A 16,822-nucleotide genomic window follows, 5' to 3' on the forward strand; every position below is an offset into this window, starting at 1 on the left:
ATTCAAAATAGCACTAATGTTCTGAAACCATTTCTTTTTAATTTTGTTTTCAAACTTTAATTTCTTATTTATGATTGGTCAATCCCCATTTTCCTAGGGGTAAAAATGATTAATTGTGATAGAAAATTATAAAAAAAAATTCTCGAAACTTCCTCATTGTTGACAGCCTCAAAAGCACAATGGTTCTTCCACGTAGACATTAGAATGGCTCATATGTGAGAGCAAATAGAGTGAACCCATTGGTCTCATTCTTCTAAGTTAGCTTTATCTTTATCTGTGCAAGCATCGTCTCATCCAATTTAATATCTATAATTCCCAACTAGCCGCTATGATCTTTGGCTCCATTTATAATTATCTGATTACCAAGAGAAACATCTGCAACATTCCAAATAATAAAGCAGTTCACCTGAATAAGCTCCAGAAGAAAATGAACGTCCTTTGTATAAAGCTCCCTGAAACATTTTGCTATCAAGAAAGGATTCACAACCAATGTCTGAGCTCGTATGAATGATAATATCTATAGCTTGATGTGTAATTTATAGCTTAAAAATTTAGTCCATCACAACAACTTGATAATATCTTATGATGGAGTACGATGTGAATGACGGTTTGAACTTCAGAGTATCGAACATTAATGAATGCCACCAAATTATCATCTCACATTACCTACATCGATATTTTAAATAGTCATTTACTATTAGTTGTCAGTTAAAACTAGCTATATGAAAATGATCACAATATCATCCACATCAATCACTGGAATGGGGTGAGTTAATGGACTTAATGAATTTACTCGGTTGATGTTATGAATTGATTGATAGTAAGTAACCACTTTGTACAATTAGGTGTTAGCTTTATTTTTCCCTATGAATATGACTTAATTAAGCTCACAGACCAACCACACAGCGCCGATGTGACTGTAGAATTGAAGCGTAATAGATACATTCAACAAATACATTAAAAAAAACACAAACATGTTAAAACAAGTTTGTAGAATGGAATGTTTATATATAAATACATAAATTGAAACTGATATAAACTTAGTGAATCGAATTAAATTGATTGAAAATATAGATTAAAAGTTGGTGATTACTAACAATTTAATAATTTATTAGTCCCTAGCTATCTAATAGGCAAGGAACTGATGTTTTCATTGAACCCTCACTATTAAATTCTTGAACAATAATAATCTTTTGACATTAAAGTTTCTAAGATTTATTTTTAAAATATATTTATGAACACTTATTTCTAATTTCTTATTGATTACTTTGAATTTTGCTGGGGTTAAAATTAAATTTTGAACTCAAAAAATAACCCAAAAAAACAAAATCAGCCTCATTCTAGAATATGCTTGCAAATGTCCACCTAATTGCCTGCATAACAGAAGACTCCTCCATGGTGTAGTCATCAATAAGGTCTGAATACAACCATGGTGTAGTGATACCCTTTAGACCTGTCAAATCAAGCAATACTTACATTTTTTCAATGGTGGAAGGAGAAGAGCTTGAACCCATGACGTGATGGAAACCATAACAAAAACATGACATAGATGAAGTCTAAAAATGGTTTTAAAAAACCTTAAAGGTTGATGTGAAATAGGCGGCTACTTTTTTTCGTCTGCCCTTGCAACTAGTTTCTACAGCATCATAGACCACTGAGATCACAACGATGATGTGTTGTTAAAGGTTAGCAGTTTGGATCTCGCTAAGATAGTTTCCCTAAAAACCTCATTTCTTCTCATACCTTCCACCCCTTGCACAAGGCAGGGACTCAAGCTCTCCTAGAGCTCTTGTTATATGTATAGATTTATATAGATCATCTTCATCATGCAACACTATAGATTATTAACTCTTCAAATATTCATGTTATCGTAATGTGACATCATATTTTATTACCGTTGTAATTTTTAGTCCATGGGTGTTGCTAATTATCTATTGAAGTTGTGAAGATTACTTTTGAAATATTGGGCGTAGCTTGCTATTTTGGTCGCTACAATATTTGGCACAATTCGTACTCTTTGCAAGTTGCAAACTTTGTCGATAGTTGTTCCATGGTTCCTCTTCCCTAATGCAAATATACACCAATGTATGGGATTTTCACTAATGTTTGGACTTGAATCATTTGGGAAACAAGCCTTACAATCTCCAACACATGCTTAACTCTTTGAATCAATTATCTTGGTATATGACGTAATATATGTTATGTTCAAGTTGATCATGTGAGTTGTTTGTTATTTTGGGACATTGCAAATCCTTGTTCAAGCCTACTAGGGGATGAAATGGACAACTTCTAAGAATACCAATCTTGACCATCAATTAAAGAAACACGTGTGTTTATGAAATGGTGTAAAGAAATAGTAAAATAACAAAATATATGACTATAAAGTGTATAAATAATTATGTTAGATGTGAAATAAGATATGAGATATTATTAAGTACAAACAAGTAATATGAATCATATAGTGATTTTCTATAGATAAGTGTCATTGAGTAAGCCCATACATTAGTGTTTTTATAGAAGATGTGCTCTATAAGCATAATTCTAAAAAATGAGGGAAAACAAAAAAGAAGGAAGATGACATTATATAAACTTAATCAATTACAGACTATCATTAAATGTAACGTCATAAGTTATCAATAACTTGGGAATTAAGTAATCACCATGGACTGTTCATAGATAATAGTTATCATCAATGATTGTGTAAAGTGGTACACAATAGTTGCATATGTCAATATAAATCGATAAGAAATATTTTCTTATTCATATAGATATTTTTCATATCATTCCTTACAGATTCAATTGAATCATTAATCATGTTTAAGATAGTACATAAGAACTCACTATGTCAATAAAAAATCAATAAGAAAAAAGTACTTATTCATATAGTATATTTTCTTGTTGTTCCATAAAAGATTCAATTGAATTATTAATCATATAAGATAGAGCAAGCGAATTTAATATGTCAATAAGAATTATTTTCTTGTTCATATAAGATCTTTTCTTCTTGTTCATATAAGATTCTATTGACTTTTCCAAACAATTCTTTCCCTTCAAACATCTTCTAAAATCTTATACTTACAACCATTCTTTATATTATAAAATCACTTTTAGATTTTTTCCCAAAATGCAACTAAATCAACACCAAGAACCACCATTATCAAATCTACCATAGCTTTTCTGAATTTTTTTTTGACATCTTTCTCCCATGTTATATAAAGAAATCTAAATCCTTTTTCATATTACCTTATTTCTCCATAGCAACATCCTAATTGTCAACATCTTCTAACATTGTGAGGCCTTGATGCTAAAGTTTGATGTGGAAATACCACCTCATTTGTTGCTATGCTTCAAAAGCAAGGCCGCCCATGATATGTCATTTTCCTTCGTTTTCATATCCCCTTCCAACTCCACACTTTTGTTGTTATCACAAGTTTAGGAGGTTCTTACGCTATTTCCAATTGAGAAAATAATAATAATTTTTTAATTGAAAAATAAAACCCGATGGAGATGCTTTTGCAATGTATACGCCACGCAAAGAACATGGAATTTAAGAAGTTGAAAATGTTTTTTAATAAAAAACAAATCAAAAGCCCTAAATTTGACGTCTGGTCTTGCATGTCAAGCACTTTTCTAGGGTTTTCTTTGGTCCTCTTAAGAGGAATGACAAGAACAAGACGAAGAAAATGAATTATATATAATTTGGAGCTTGTTCAAAGAATATTTTGTTCCATGATTGTTTGGGACCGCTTTGGTGGGTGAAACGGCCTCTTTGGAAAGAATATAAGGTACAACGTCCCCACCCACTTCTTTCATTAACTTTCTTGGGCTCACCTTCAAACATCAACATTATTTCTAGAAGGCTTTCCACATGGGATTTTTCTTATTTTTGGAAGGAATTTGATGGTTTTTGTTTGTTGTATAGTTGAGTAATTTGTTAATCGATTTGGTATTGCATTCATTAGTAATCTATTCTAAAGGAAATCACTATCCAATGAGTTGAGAAGTGATCATGATGCAAAATGTCTATAAAAAATATATCACAATATAAGACTAAATCAAATGTGATTAATGTTAGTTCACAATAGTTGAGGAGGATTTAAAAATGAATGAATAAGATTAGGATGAAGTAGAATAAGAAGTTTCTCTTGGTCATTTGTTGTTAATTTGTGGCAGTTTTTGGCTTGTTGTGGGATTGTTGATCCCTTGAATTCTATTGTAGGGGCTTTTGGGCCCCCTCAAAACCTGTCTTGGGTTCTTGATTTGGGATGATTAGGCATTTTTTGTATATCTTTTGTATCCAAATGTAAGGGGTTTCGGCTCCCCTCAAAACCTTTTTTTTTACCTTAATCCAAAAAACAAGTTTCTCTTGGTTACACGATCTTGTGGATGACATTAAAACTCATTCATTTATCTCTTCAAACATTATTGATATCAAATTCTAAAATCCATAAATAAGCATTTAGATGTTTTTGAATTTGACCATGTAATTTTTTTTTGCATCACACTACGTGCTCCCCTATTAGAGTTCATGTCACACTATATGATTCATCGTCAAATTATTTGTGAAAAATTAAGAAATGAATGGTTCAAGGGAGCTTCAAAAGTGTCATCTACTGAACTCCACGTCACAGATATTTTTGAGTGCATAGAAGACATGATTGAAAGTATACACAACATGAACCAAATAAATAGATGTTGTGGTGTAGTTACTAGGGGAGTTGAATTTTATATAAATATTTGAAATGTTTTAATGTCTTGATTAGATTGATTATAAATATATTTTGATGTTGGACCATGGAGTAGGATCCAAACAAACACTTATATTTTGATGATAGGTCACATAATGTGATTTAAAACATTGATAGAAAAACTTCTACATGACCTAATGAAGAAACATATGAGCCTAAATAAAACATGCTCATAGTGGATAACGTTATGTGATCCAAAATATTGATACAACTTATTCTAGATACACAATATAATAAAAATATATAGAATGTGATCCAAATGGTGATGCATAATCATCTATATAATCTAATCAAGAAACATCTAAACCATAAATAAAACATCCTAATGATGGATCGCATAGTATGATCCAAAACATTAAATAAAAAGCTTATTTTATACAATCTAATTGAAAAATACTAAATGTGATAAAAAAAAATAGATGCAAAAACTTCAAGCCAATGTAATGAAGAAACATCTAAACCTTAAATAAAAACATCCTAGTGATGAATCATGTAGTGTAACACAAAATATTGATACAAAAACTTATACTACACAATCTAGTCAAAAGCATAGAATGTGATAAAAAACAATCATATAAAAACCTCCACACAATCTAATGAAGAAACATCTAAAACCCCTAAATAAAACATCCTAATGATGGATCGCATAATGTAATCTTAAACACTAATTCAAAAGCTCATTCTACACGATATAATAAAAAAGATCACAAATGTAAAAACTTCTACCCATTCTAATGAATATACATCTAAATCCTAAATAAAACACCCCAATGATCGATCATTTTAGTGCAATCTAAAACACTGATACAAAAACTTATTCTACACAATCTAATCGAAAACATAGAATGTGATCCAAAAAGATAATGCAAAAACCTCCACAAACTTTAATGAAGAAACATCTAAAAAACCTAAATAAAAAATCTCAATGATGGATCACATAGTATAATACAAAACATTAATTCAAAAGCTTATTCTACACAATCTAATCAAGAATCACAATCTAATTAAGAATAAAAAATTTGATCCAAAACAAATGCAATAACTTTTACCTTGTCTAACGAGAAACATCTAAACCCTAAATAATATACCCCAATGATAGATCGTGTAGTGTGATCGAAAACATTGACACAAAACTTATTCTACGCAGTCTAGTAAAAAATGAATTGCGATTAAAAATGTTGATGCAAAAACCTCTACCCAATGTGATAGAAAAACATCTAAACCCTACATAAAACATCCTAATAATCTTTTACAAAGTATAATCGAAAGCATTGGTACAAAATATTATTTCTAAACAATCTAATCAAAGATATATGAACCATAAATACAATATGAAACCCCCCTACTAGACCCATGTCCATTTAAAAAGCCAAACTCCTCAACCTACTACACCTCAATTTGAATGAAAACACATAATATGATTCAAAAACATATGAAATAACTTCTACCTAGTATAATGAAAAACATTTAAACCCTAAATATAAAGTCTCAACGATGGATCATATAGTGTGATCCAAAATGTTAAAACAAGAACTTTTTCTACATAATCTAAAGAAAAACACAAAATATGATCTAAAACATTGATGCAAAAACTTCTATCTAACTTAACAAAAATGCATTTAAATCCTAGATAAAAACACCCTAATAATCGACCGTATAAACTTTTTTCAAACAATCTAATCATAAAAATATGTGAACCCTAAACCCTAAACTTGCCTAGTAAACTAAACCCCAAGTGACCAACCCATGTCCATACAAAAAAAAAACCAAACTCCCAACCAACCACACCCCAACATGTATTGTCCTTGTCCACCTTGTCTTCACTTTCACCCTTGTCCACCATACACTCAAAAGTACCAAAGACATGGAACAAAATGAATGTATGATATAATGCATAACAGGTGGCACTTTTGAAGCTCCCCTCAATCATTCTTCACAAACATAATCAATTTGAATACTATATTAAAAAAACCCACTATTATTATATGGACTAGCACTAGTCAAAAGCCCCAACCGAGTGGATCCCACCTGCAGCACCGGTCAATCTACTTAGCTGTCGGTTTCCACTGCCAGATGTACCTTGTGACAAATGTAAATGCAGCCTCACGTGCACGTTTCTCCACCGCCAAATGCGGTATGCGCGGCACATGGAATGTATTTATCTCAACAAACATATTTCTGACAGCTGGCATGTCTTTATTATTAAAAGATGATGATTTCATTAGTATTAGTAGATAAAATGATTATGCATCATAATTGGGATTTTTTTTTGTGTTAATGATCTTCGAGATCTTTGTTGAAATATTTAGGTGAGAATCTAATCGGCATGAAACTTGGGTACAAAGTATATGCCCTGCTGACGTGGCAACTAGGGTTGGTGGAGATGGAGTGAAATGTGTAGGTGGACACCACTTTCATGTGAGGTTGTCACTTACATCCATTTTCTTTTAGTTTTCAAACATATTGTGTACGACTTGTTATTCAATGTGCTTTGTGCTCTCACTATTCTCGCTGCCCATATTTGATCAATTGAAATTTGAAATATCTAGATTTTAATTTAGTATTATATGTAGATGACAACATAAACATATATATTATAGATGTTTTGAAAACATGCATGCACTATTTCATTAGGTCTTTGGGTTTGTTTGGTGGTTCTAAATGAGTCAAGTGAGATTCAAGATTTGGGAAGTGCAAAAGATCAAGACCATGTTTAGGGAAATTTGATGGAGGGGATATTCCTTAGTGGCGGAGGAGAATATAGGAGAATATCATTTTCGATCAAAATAAATTAATATATAAGGCTAAAAGAGCCCATTGTAATGAGTTGTCCAAGTTGTCCTAATATGGTCTAGAATTAGTCATTTGGTAAAGTTTGTATAAAATATCCATGAAGGCGTAAAATGTTGATAAAAGACATTTCTCCATCCTAATATGTTTGGAAGGTTCTTGTGAAAAAATTTAAGTCATTTGAGCCAAATATTGTAAAAGTTGTAAAAACATAAAATGGGAGTCAAGAGAGGAAGTTGAGTAGTTGTAACTTCCACATAGAGGTTTAAAGATTATAAAAACCAATGTATGGTTGTTCCAAATCTAATGACAAGAAGGAGAACATTTTGGTACAAGTTTGTGCATTCATTTCTTACTATTTTGATTAGTGTTAACTATTTTTATGTTGTTTTTTAAATATAAGGCGACCAAAACAAGGGGGTCGGCCCTTACAAAAAGAATGTTGGTAACCAGCACACTACTAGCAAACACCTACAAAAGTAACAAGAGGCAACACAGCCACATAAACTATACCAACCAAAAAACTCTAGGAAGAGGTAAGCAAGTCTAGCAAATGTCTATAACAATCCAACCAATTGATGTTCAAGATAAACACAATAGGTAAAAGTAAGCCAACCCAACCCATACAATAGACAAGCATTAACAGAAACAAATAAACACAATAGTAAACAAACTATAAAGTTCCAAATAAAAAACTGTTGGCTCAAACAGGCCAACCTAAGTCTTAGTAACAGTTGTAAACTAGGAAACTAGGTAGCAGCAGAAAACAAAATAAACTAGGATCATTAAATCCCTCGTAAACAGTCAAATTATTTCTCATCTTTTTCTTTTTCTTTTCCTTTCTCGGCCAGAAGAACCCGAGCCCAGTCATTAGCAAGAAACTTATAGAGGAGCTTATTAACTTCAGTGTTTATCCCCGATTCATCCTTCTCCTATGCCAGCAACTAGAGGTTGGTAGCAGATACATGAGTGACCTTCAGTGCAAATTTAGAGAAAGTGTAAAATCCCTCCAAGGTTTTGACTCTTGTTTCCAGCTGTGCAGTCTTTTCATTTCGTTCCTCCTCTTTTTCCTTACTTTCTTTATCAACCTTTCTAGTTCCTCATTAGTCTTTGTCAATTGATTTTCATCTTGTAAAACTTAAGGGTTAGTAAAATCATTACATTTTTCCGTTACCAAAGAGGAAATTATGATGGGGGAAGTGTCCACTTTGTTACTATCTTTACAAAAAGTAATGGGTTGGAGGGTGAAGTTGGCTGACATATGAGTCTCGGTGGTAATGTCTTTACCAGCCGATGCTTGGGTATTACCAGCAGATACATGGGTATTATCCACCGAGTTTTCACTTTTTTCTTTTGTCCCTTCCTCTTTTTCTCTCTTGGAGTCAGAGAAATTCTCCTCCAGCTCCCTTTCCTTGCTCTCAGAACTTCCCTCTTCCTTCTCTGCCACCCTATATCTTTTGGACTTTTGCTTATACCTAGCCTAGGTTTTAGCAAGCCTTCTCAACCTTCTCCTACCCTTTCCTCCTCTCTCCTCTTCTGAATCCTCAATTTCCACCTCTATTGGTTTTTCAACCTTAATTTTTTACAACCCTTTTTTTCAATAGTCGACTCTGGTTTTTTCTTTTTCTTATCATCTCCGTTGGGGGAGGGGCACGAGGTGTAGATTTGGTACTTGTGCTAGTACTCGGGGCGGAATTCTAGTGGCGGTGCTGGTTGTCAACCACTATAACCCTAGGGGGACAAAGGGAAAGATGGAAATGATAGAGTCTAAAGATTAGGCCTTGGTGGATAATGGTAAAATTTTGACCCTTACTCCTTTTTTCCCTAACATCATTAACCATATCCTCTAGAGAATGTAAAAGAAAAAATGAAATAGAAATGAAATCCCTTTTTTCTAAAATGATTGAGCAGTGAAAATTGATAGTAGTAGTACACTCCAAACCTACCTTCAAGTGTAATGTATTTCATAATCACCAGGCAAACATCATCCCACGGAACCGGTAGCTTATCCCTTTTGAATCCTCTCGTATAACACACTAGTTCTTCATCTTCCTCAAAAAAAATTGATCATACTGGCCTCGTCTGCTATTTTTGTGACCTTCCTCCATTTTTTCCCCTTCATGGATAGCCCAATGGCCATTGCTATTACTTCCTCATTTACTTGGAATGTAATGCCATTTATAGTGACCTTGCGCTCATTCTACCCATTCACAAATTGGAGTGCACAATTTTTGTCATATCCTGCCATCGCCTACATATAGGGAAGAAATCCCACCCTTCCCCCCCCCCCCCTTTAATAGAAACCAGGTTGCCATTCTATCTTTAAAATTTTCAATCTTCAATGGTTCCAGTCTATTCAAATCTCCACCCATCTCTTCCTCATTAATTTTTGAACCTCCAACCTTAGTAATTCACATTTGAACTTCCTTGTCGTCAGGCTTCTTGTAAATATTAATCACCAATATCACAACAATTATACAAATAACACCAACATGGGTTTTAATTGTCTCTCAAACCAGTTCTCGTGATGCTTTGAAATTCCAATCAAAATTATGATGGGATTCGCACATACTTAGCATTGTTATTCTCACATCCCTAAATTTACTAATAGCCTTAATACTAAAAAATTTTGTACTTTCAAAAAGGAACTAATTCAAATTTTTCTTTGTGTTACCATAATGGTGAAATAACTACCACCTCAAATCACCTCCATTTATTATCCAATCAATACGGTGTTGTCTTATTAGCTTCCCCTTAAACTTTTTATTAAATTTAGCACATTTTGTCTTCCTAGGTATAATGTTGCCAAAATTGGCACTGACCTTTATTTGCTTAATCATACTTAACTTTTGCTCCCCTCATTTTTCTTGTCGATCAAGGCCTTGATTTCCTCATTTAGACTTTTTAAGTTTCTCCAACATATCAATTCCCTTAATTCAAATCTCATGGCAGTAGTAGCATCCGCCACCATATTTCCTTCTCTATAAATATGTTGCAACTGGACTTTCTCCATCCCGTCTATGATATGTATTATATCCATGATAACATTTAGGATGTTCTAGCCTAGTTTGGAAACTCCCTTCACCAAATCAAGGATTAATTTGGAGTCACCTTCTATGGTTATTTCCTTTATCTGCATTTCTCTTATCAATTGTAGGCCCCAAAGAAAAGCCATTGCTTCAGCCAGATTATTACTACCTCCTCCAACATTCCCAGAATAAACTAGCAGCACATCACCATTTCCATCTCTCAGCACTCCACCTGTCGCTCCTATACCCCCTTTTGTAGCACCATCAAAATTTAGCTTAAGCTGTGTTAAGGTTGGTGGTTTCCATCTTGTTTTCTGTCTCTTTAAAACCTTGGAGTTGTCAAAATGGTTAAAACTCTCTTGGATACCCCATTTTTCTGCTATTTGTCTTTCTTTTCCACCTGGTTCTTCCTTTGGTAGCTTACATTTAGCAATCGTTATATTTTCCTTTAGCAATTTCTGCATAATTTTCGTGACAACCTCCTCTGGTTTTTCCTCCTCTCGAAAGATTCTATTGTTTCTTTCTTTCCAGTTATGCCAGCAAATATATGGTGGAACACTTTTTCATAGGAGTATTAGTTTAGGGTGATAGAAGGGACAGTCCCAGCTTTCCAGAAATTGACTTAAGTTATCCTTCAACACCCAACATAATCCCAATTTCTCCCAAACAAACTTCCAAATCTTTAAAGTATATGGACATTTTAGAAATAGGTGGGAGATATTCTCCTCTTCTTCTTTGCAAAGATAACATATGTTTGGTACAAAAAAACCCCTTTTTTCAAATTGTCCAATGTTAGAATTTTGTCATGTTGAACAGTCCACCAAAAAAAATTAATTTTGGGAAGGAGATTACTAATCCAAAATTTACGCCATATTAGGGAGTACAAGTCTTTACTCCATTGATGTTTGTAAACCGATCTAACTATAAAATTGCCACTAGGAGTTAGGTCCCATACCACCTTATCCTCATGAATTAGAATTGGAATTCTTTGTGCTTCCATAAATTCTTCTAGTTCTTTAAGAAGTTGAATGTCCTCTTGGGAATAAATATCATTTTGTAATTTCTTCCATCTTCTTCCCTGGTTAATATAATCCACCACCCTCTGTCCCATTTCCTCCTTCAATTTCTCCATTAGACTTCTAAATTTATTGTAAACCAGGGATTTCCCTCCCATCCAGTTATCCTTCCAGAACCTGATGTTATGTCCATTTCCCAAAATCCATCTTACCCCTTCCCTTAGCAGTCCTTTGCTCCTAATAATATTCATCCAAATTTTGGAACCTCTCGAGAGATCATCATTAAAAAGATTATGAGTGAATAGGGAGTTTGAGAGATATTTAACTTTCATGATATTGCTCCAATCAGTATTTTCTTCTCCCAGTCTCCATCCAACTTTTGAAAAGAAAGCCTTATTTAGGTCTCGAAGTCTTCTAACTCCCAATCCCCCCCTCTCCTTTGGTTTACAAACCTCCTCCCAGTTGACCAAGTTTAATTTGTTCTTGTCTTTGATTTCTAACCAAAGAAAGTTCTACTATATTTTCTCTATTTTGTCAGCCATGTTCTGATTAATTTTTAAAAGGGACAAAAAATAAATTGGAATGCCCTAGAGAGCCGCAAAGAGTAATTGTATTTTACCAGCATTACTTAGAATCTTCCCTTTTCATCTTGCTAGCTTCTTTTGGGTTCTTTCAAAAATAGTGTTCCAAAATTCATTGGTCACCTCCTTAGTGGTTAACGGTAGTCCAAGATATGTGTCCGAGAGGTTGGCCGACTGAGAACCTAATATGTTCCTTATCCTCCTTTACACAATAGCCTCAGTATTAAAAAAATAAAGCTTACTCTTATAGTAATTTATTTGCTGCCTTGAACATTCTTCATAATTTCTAACTATACTCTTCCATGCCTCAACTTCCATTATAGAGGATTCACCAAACAGAAATGTGTCATCCACAAATTTTTGTAACACTTCAGTATCAACAGTAGTTTCAAGTTTTATTCCTTTAACACATCCTTTATTAACCAATTTAGAAAATGATCTTCCCAACACTTCTACCACCATAATAAAAAGATAAGGAGATAGTAGGTCACCGTGTCTTAGTCCTCTTTCCACAAAAAAATTACCCTAAGGAGAGCCATTTAGAAGGACTGCATATTGAACCATCCCTACCATCATCTTAATAAGATTTATGACTCTACCATTAGACCCCACTCTTTCAAGCACATCATATAGGAAGTCCCACTTTACCTTATCATATGCCTTAGAGATATCCATTTTGAAAGTCATACTAGGTTTTTTATTCTTTTCAATAGAATGTATGATTCTATGAGTAGTTGTCGTTGCATCTAGGATTTGTCTACTCGGCACAAACCCCTTATGTGGTGTTCCTATAATGCTTTCTAGGAAAGGCTTAATCCTATTCACTAACACTTTTTCAAATATCTTATACACTATGTTACAAAGGCTTCTAGGTCCAAAATCTAATATACTCAAGGGTGTCGGAGTCTTGGGAACCAAGGTAATAAAGGTTTTATTTATCCTTTTTAGCATCTTCCCCATTTTGAAGAAATCTCTGGTAGCCCATATCAGTTCACCTTTAATGACCTCCCAAAATTGTTGGAAAAACACTAAGGGGGAACCATCAAGTCCTGGGGCCTTATAGGCGTTCATGGAAAACACAACCCTTTTCACTTCCTCTTCCATGATGTTTCCTAGAATGCTATTATTTTCCACATCTCCCAACACTTGTGGGATTGTATTTATCAAACTTCTTCTGATAACCTAATTTCCAATATTATTATCCTTTTTATAGGCCTTGCAGAAATATTCTACCACATGTCTTCCCATCTCTTGTTGATCCTTATATTCTCTTCCCCCTTCTCCTTCCAACCTGTTGATCGTGTTTCTTCTTTTATGATTGGAAGCTGACCTATGGAAGAAAGTGGTGTTCATGTCTCCCTCAGTTAACCATTGAACCCTCAATCTTTTCTTCCAAAAAAATTCCTCCCTTAAAATGGTGTCCTATTTTTTTCTATATTCTTCCTCTTCCAGGGTAGCAGCATCCAAATTTAACCCTCAGCAATCTCCTTTTATAGCTTTTTAAGTTTTTCCTCCACTTCCCCTTTAATTTTGAACAAATCTCCAAAGGAACTTTTAACCCAACCCTTAACGTTCCTCCTTATATTATCTAAATTATGTGTTAGTTTGTACATAGCAGTACCATCTATCTTTATATTCCACCATTCTTGGATTCGATCTTTGAATTCTGGGTGGTATTACTACATAATTTCATATCTAAAGGGTTTTGATCCTCCTCTTAAACCATCCTCCAAATGAAAAATTAAAGGGGAATGATCCGTTGCAATTCTTGTGAGATTCTCCAAAAGGGAATTATCCAACCGGTCCCAATTCCTTGACACCATCAGTCTATCCAGTCTTACTTGGATGAGATCTCTTCCTTTTCTATTATTAGTCCACATGAATGGGTTCCATGTTAAATCAACATCAATTAAATCCATTCTTCCCATAAAATCATGAAGATCTTGCAAGCTTTTAGGGTGTCTCTATTTCCCCTTAATTTTTCTGAGTGATAGAGGGGGGTATTAAAATCTCCCATACACATTAATTTTTTATCCTTCATGGTTTCTATAATCCTTTCCAACTTTCCATAAGTTTCCTTCCTCCCTACCTTGTTGTTAGAAGTATAAATGTTTATAAGCCCCCATTTTTTTATTACTAGTTCGAAACTCAGTTATTATAAAAAAAATTGTCCTTCCATATCTCAATCCTAGTCATAGAGCATGGGTTCCACATGGTTACAACACCCCCTGAGGCTCCATTAGCATCCATATGTATGAAGGCAGCCCCTGGCCAGACATGACTTACTAGTCTAACAAAATTAGCACTAGACATTTTTGTTTCTTGAATTAACACACAATCAACCTTTTCCTGAAATATACACTACTTTAGAGCATATTGCTTTTGGGGGTTTCTTAGCCCCCTTAGATTCCAAGAGAGGAATTTCATTTCTTATCTCTTGTTATAGTCTCTGGTGTAAGCTACTTACCACTGGCCATGTCCCTTGCTGCTTGTTTTGTCCTGGTTGCTCTACTAGTCGGTCTTCTAGTTGCCACATGAGTTCCTACATCTAGTTTCTCCCCCCCCCCCCCTTTTCTTCCTTCCTTTTATGAACTTCCCATTCCCCATTATCACCCTCTTGCGGTGAAGTGGGACTTAGTTCCTTTTTAGCCTTCTCCAAACTTGCCATCACCTTTGCAAAAATCTCTGTTGGGGAGGCCTTTATCACTCTTAGAGGAGTACACACCCGTTCTTGGGTACCACGGTCTACCTCAATTTGTTCCTACAAGTTCATGTCACCCGGACTTGCTGGCGAACTAGGAAGGGAGTGGTATGCCACTATTTCACCTTCCTCCATCATTTCTCCTTCCTTAAGTCCCTTAGGGGTGAACTTATTAATTCCTCTATCTCACGTCTGAATGGGTATTCTTCCATTTTCCTATTCTCCTCTAAAGCTTCTCTTACTTCAAGTACACTCTACCTCCTAACTCTCTTAGTAGGGGTCACCTGAATCATGTTGTCTTCCATATTTTGAACACCAACAACCCCCTCCTCAAGTCTTGGGGCTTCCAAGGGTTCCCCAACAACCTCTTTTACTATTCCAGGGGATCCTTCTTTTTGTTTCTCTTTCTACATTTGGGTTTTACAGTCAGCAATAAGATGTCCATATTGCCCACATTTCTAACAGAAAAGCTCTGCATTATCATACTCTATGGGTTGGTAGTTGTCTCCCCATTTAGTTTTTAGAGTAATCACAGTCAGGAGAGCTTGATTTAATGCCACATTCACACAAATCTGGCATACACCAGTCTAGATTTTTGCATTGTCACCTTGTCCGCAATCATAAAGTGACCAAAGGAATTTCCTATGCACCTTAGGATCTTCTCATCCCAAAATTCAAGTGGTAATCTAGGTAGCCTTACCCAAGCAGGAGCTAGCTTATTAAGTTCTACACTAGCATCAAATCTCGGGTGCCACCTCGTTAATGCAAGACAATGCTTCCCATAATACCAAGTTCCCAAGAGTATAAAATTGAAATCCTCCTCTATGGAGAATGTAAAACAGAAGAGGCTACTTGACATAGAAGAGATATCAACACTACCTTTTATCTTCCATTTTTGGCTAACCCACTTATGCACCATTTCTATCATGGGTCTGAAGGCCACAAATCTCCTCACCACACAAAATTTTAGGGTAGGGGTAATGTGGTCCACCCAAGTGTTTGGGAGGGAGATCATTGACCCATTAGCATTGTGAGTAATCTTTGGTTCCTCCTTAGAAACATTAACCACATAGGAACCCACAAGAGCATTCTTCCAACCTCCCAAGGTCCCATCTGTTGTCTTTTGTCCACTCTCCACTGAGCAACTAGAAAATTCACCTTTTTCCAAAAGAGTAGGGTTAGAACGATTCTTCCCCTCCTCCTCATCAATCCCAAACCCTTCTGTCATGACCTCCAAATTTTTGTGCAAGGTTAACACCATCTACAAATTAGGGTAGGGTGGAGGGTCCAGAGGCTTAGGGCTTTCCATGGACGAATTCAAATTCAAACTTCAAAAGAGCGACAATAGGTTGCACAACGACTTGATTGTAGAGCATTACTTGTTCATCAATACTATTTTTATGTTGTTTCCAGGCCTTGTACGGAAATTTACAGCGTGAACACCCTATATAATTTATATTTTTGGATAGTTGGACAAATTATCTTCCTTCTTTCTTTGGTTTGGAGTAATTTTATTCAGTTTTGAGGAAGTTATAATTTTTTTGTGAAAGTTATTATTTTCAGATTTGAAAACTCTTGCAAATAGTCATGTTGCATCATTTGGTACAAACACATTTGGGCAATTTTGGGACTAATTGGATTCATTGGAATGATATGTGAATAATATTTCTTTCCTCTTTGGTTTGAGTCATGTTTATATAGATTTGTGAAAGTCATGGACGTTTTAGTGAAATTTTATTTTTCAATGTCTTCAATAGATTTGCAGGCAAAGATTTGTGCTCATATAATTACTTAAGCATTGGAAAACTTAATGTATTACATATTATCAAACTAGACTCATAAAGGTTTAATATGAAATTGGCTTGGTATCATTTGGTTTGGTTTGGTGAAATATATTGGATGCCCTTACATGTATCCTTTCTAGTTTATGATAGTGAAAATGGGTCTCGGTGTAGAG

This window comes from Cupressus sempervirens, chromosome 4 (genome assembly GCF_028749045.1).
Source record: "Cupressus sempervirens isolate cs-2001-9-10 chromosome 4, ASM2874904v1, whole genome shotgun sequence".
NCBI lineage: Eukaryota > Viridiplantae > Streptophyta > Pinopsida > Cupressales > Cupressaceae > Cupressus > Cupressus sempervirens.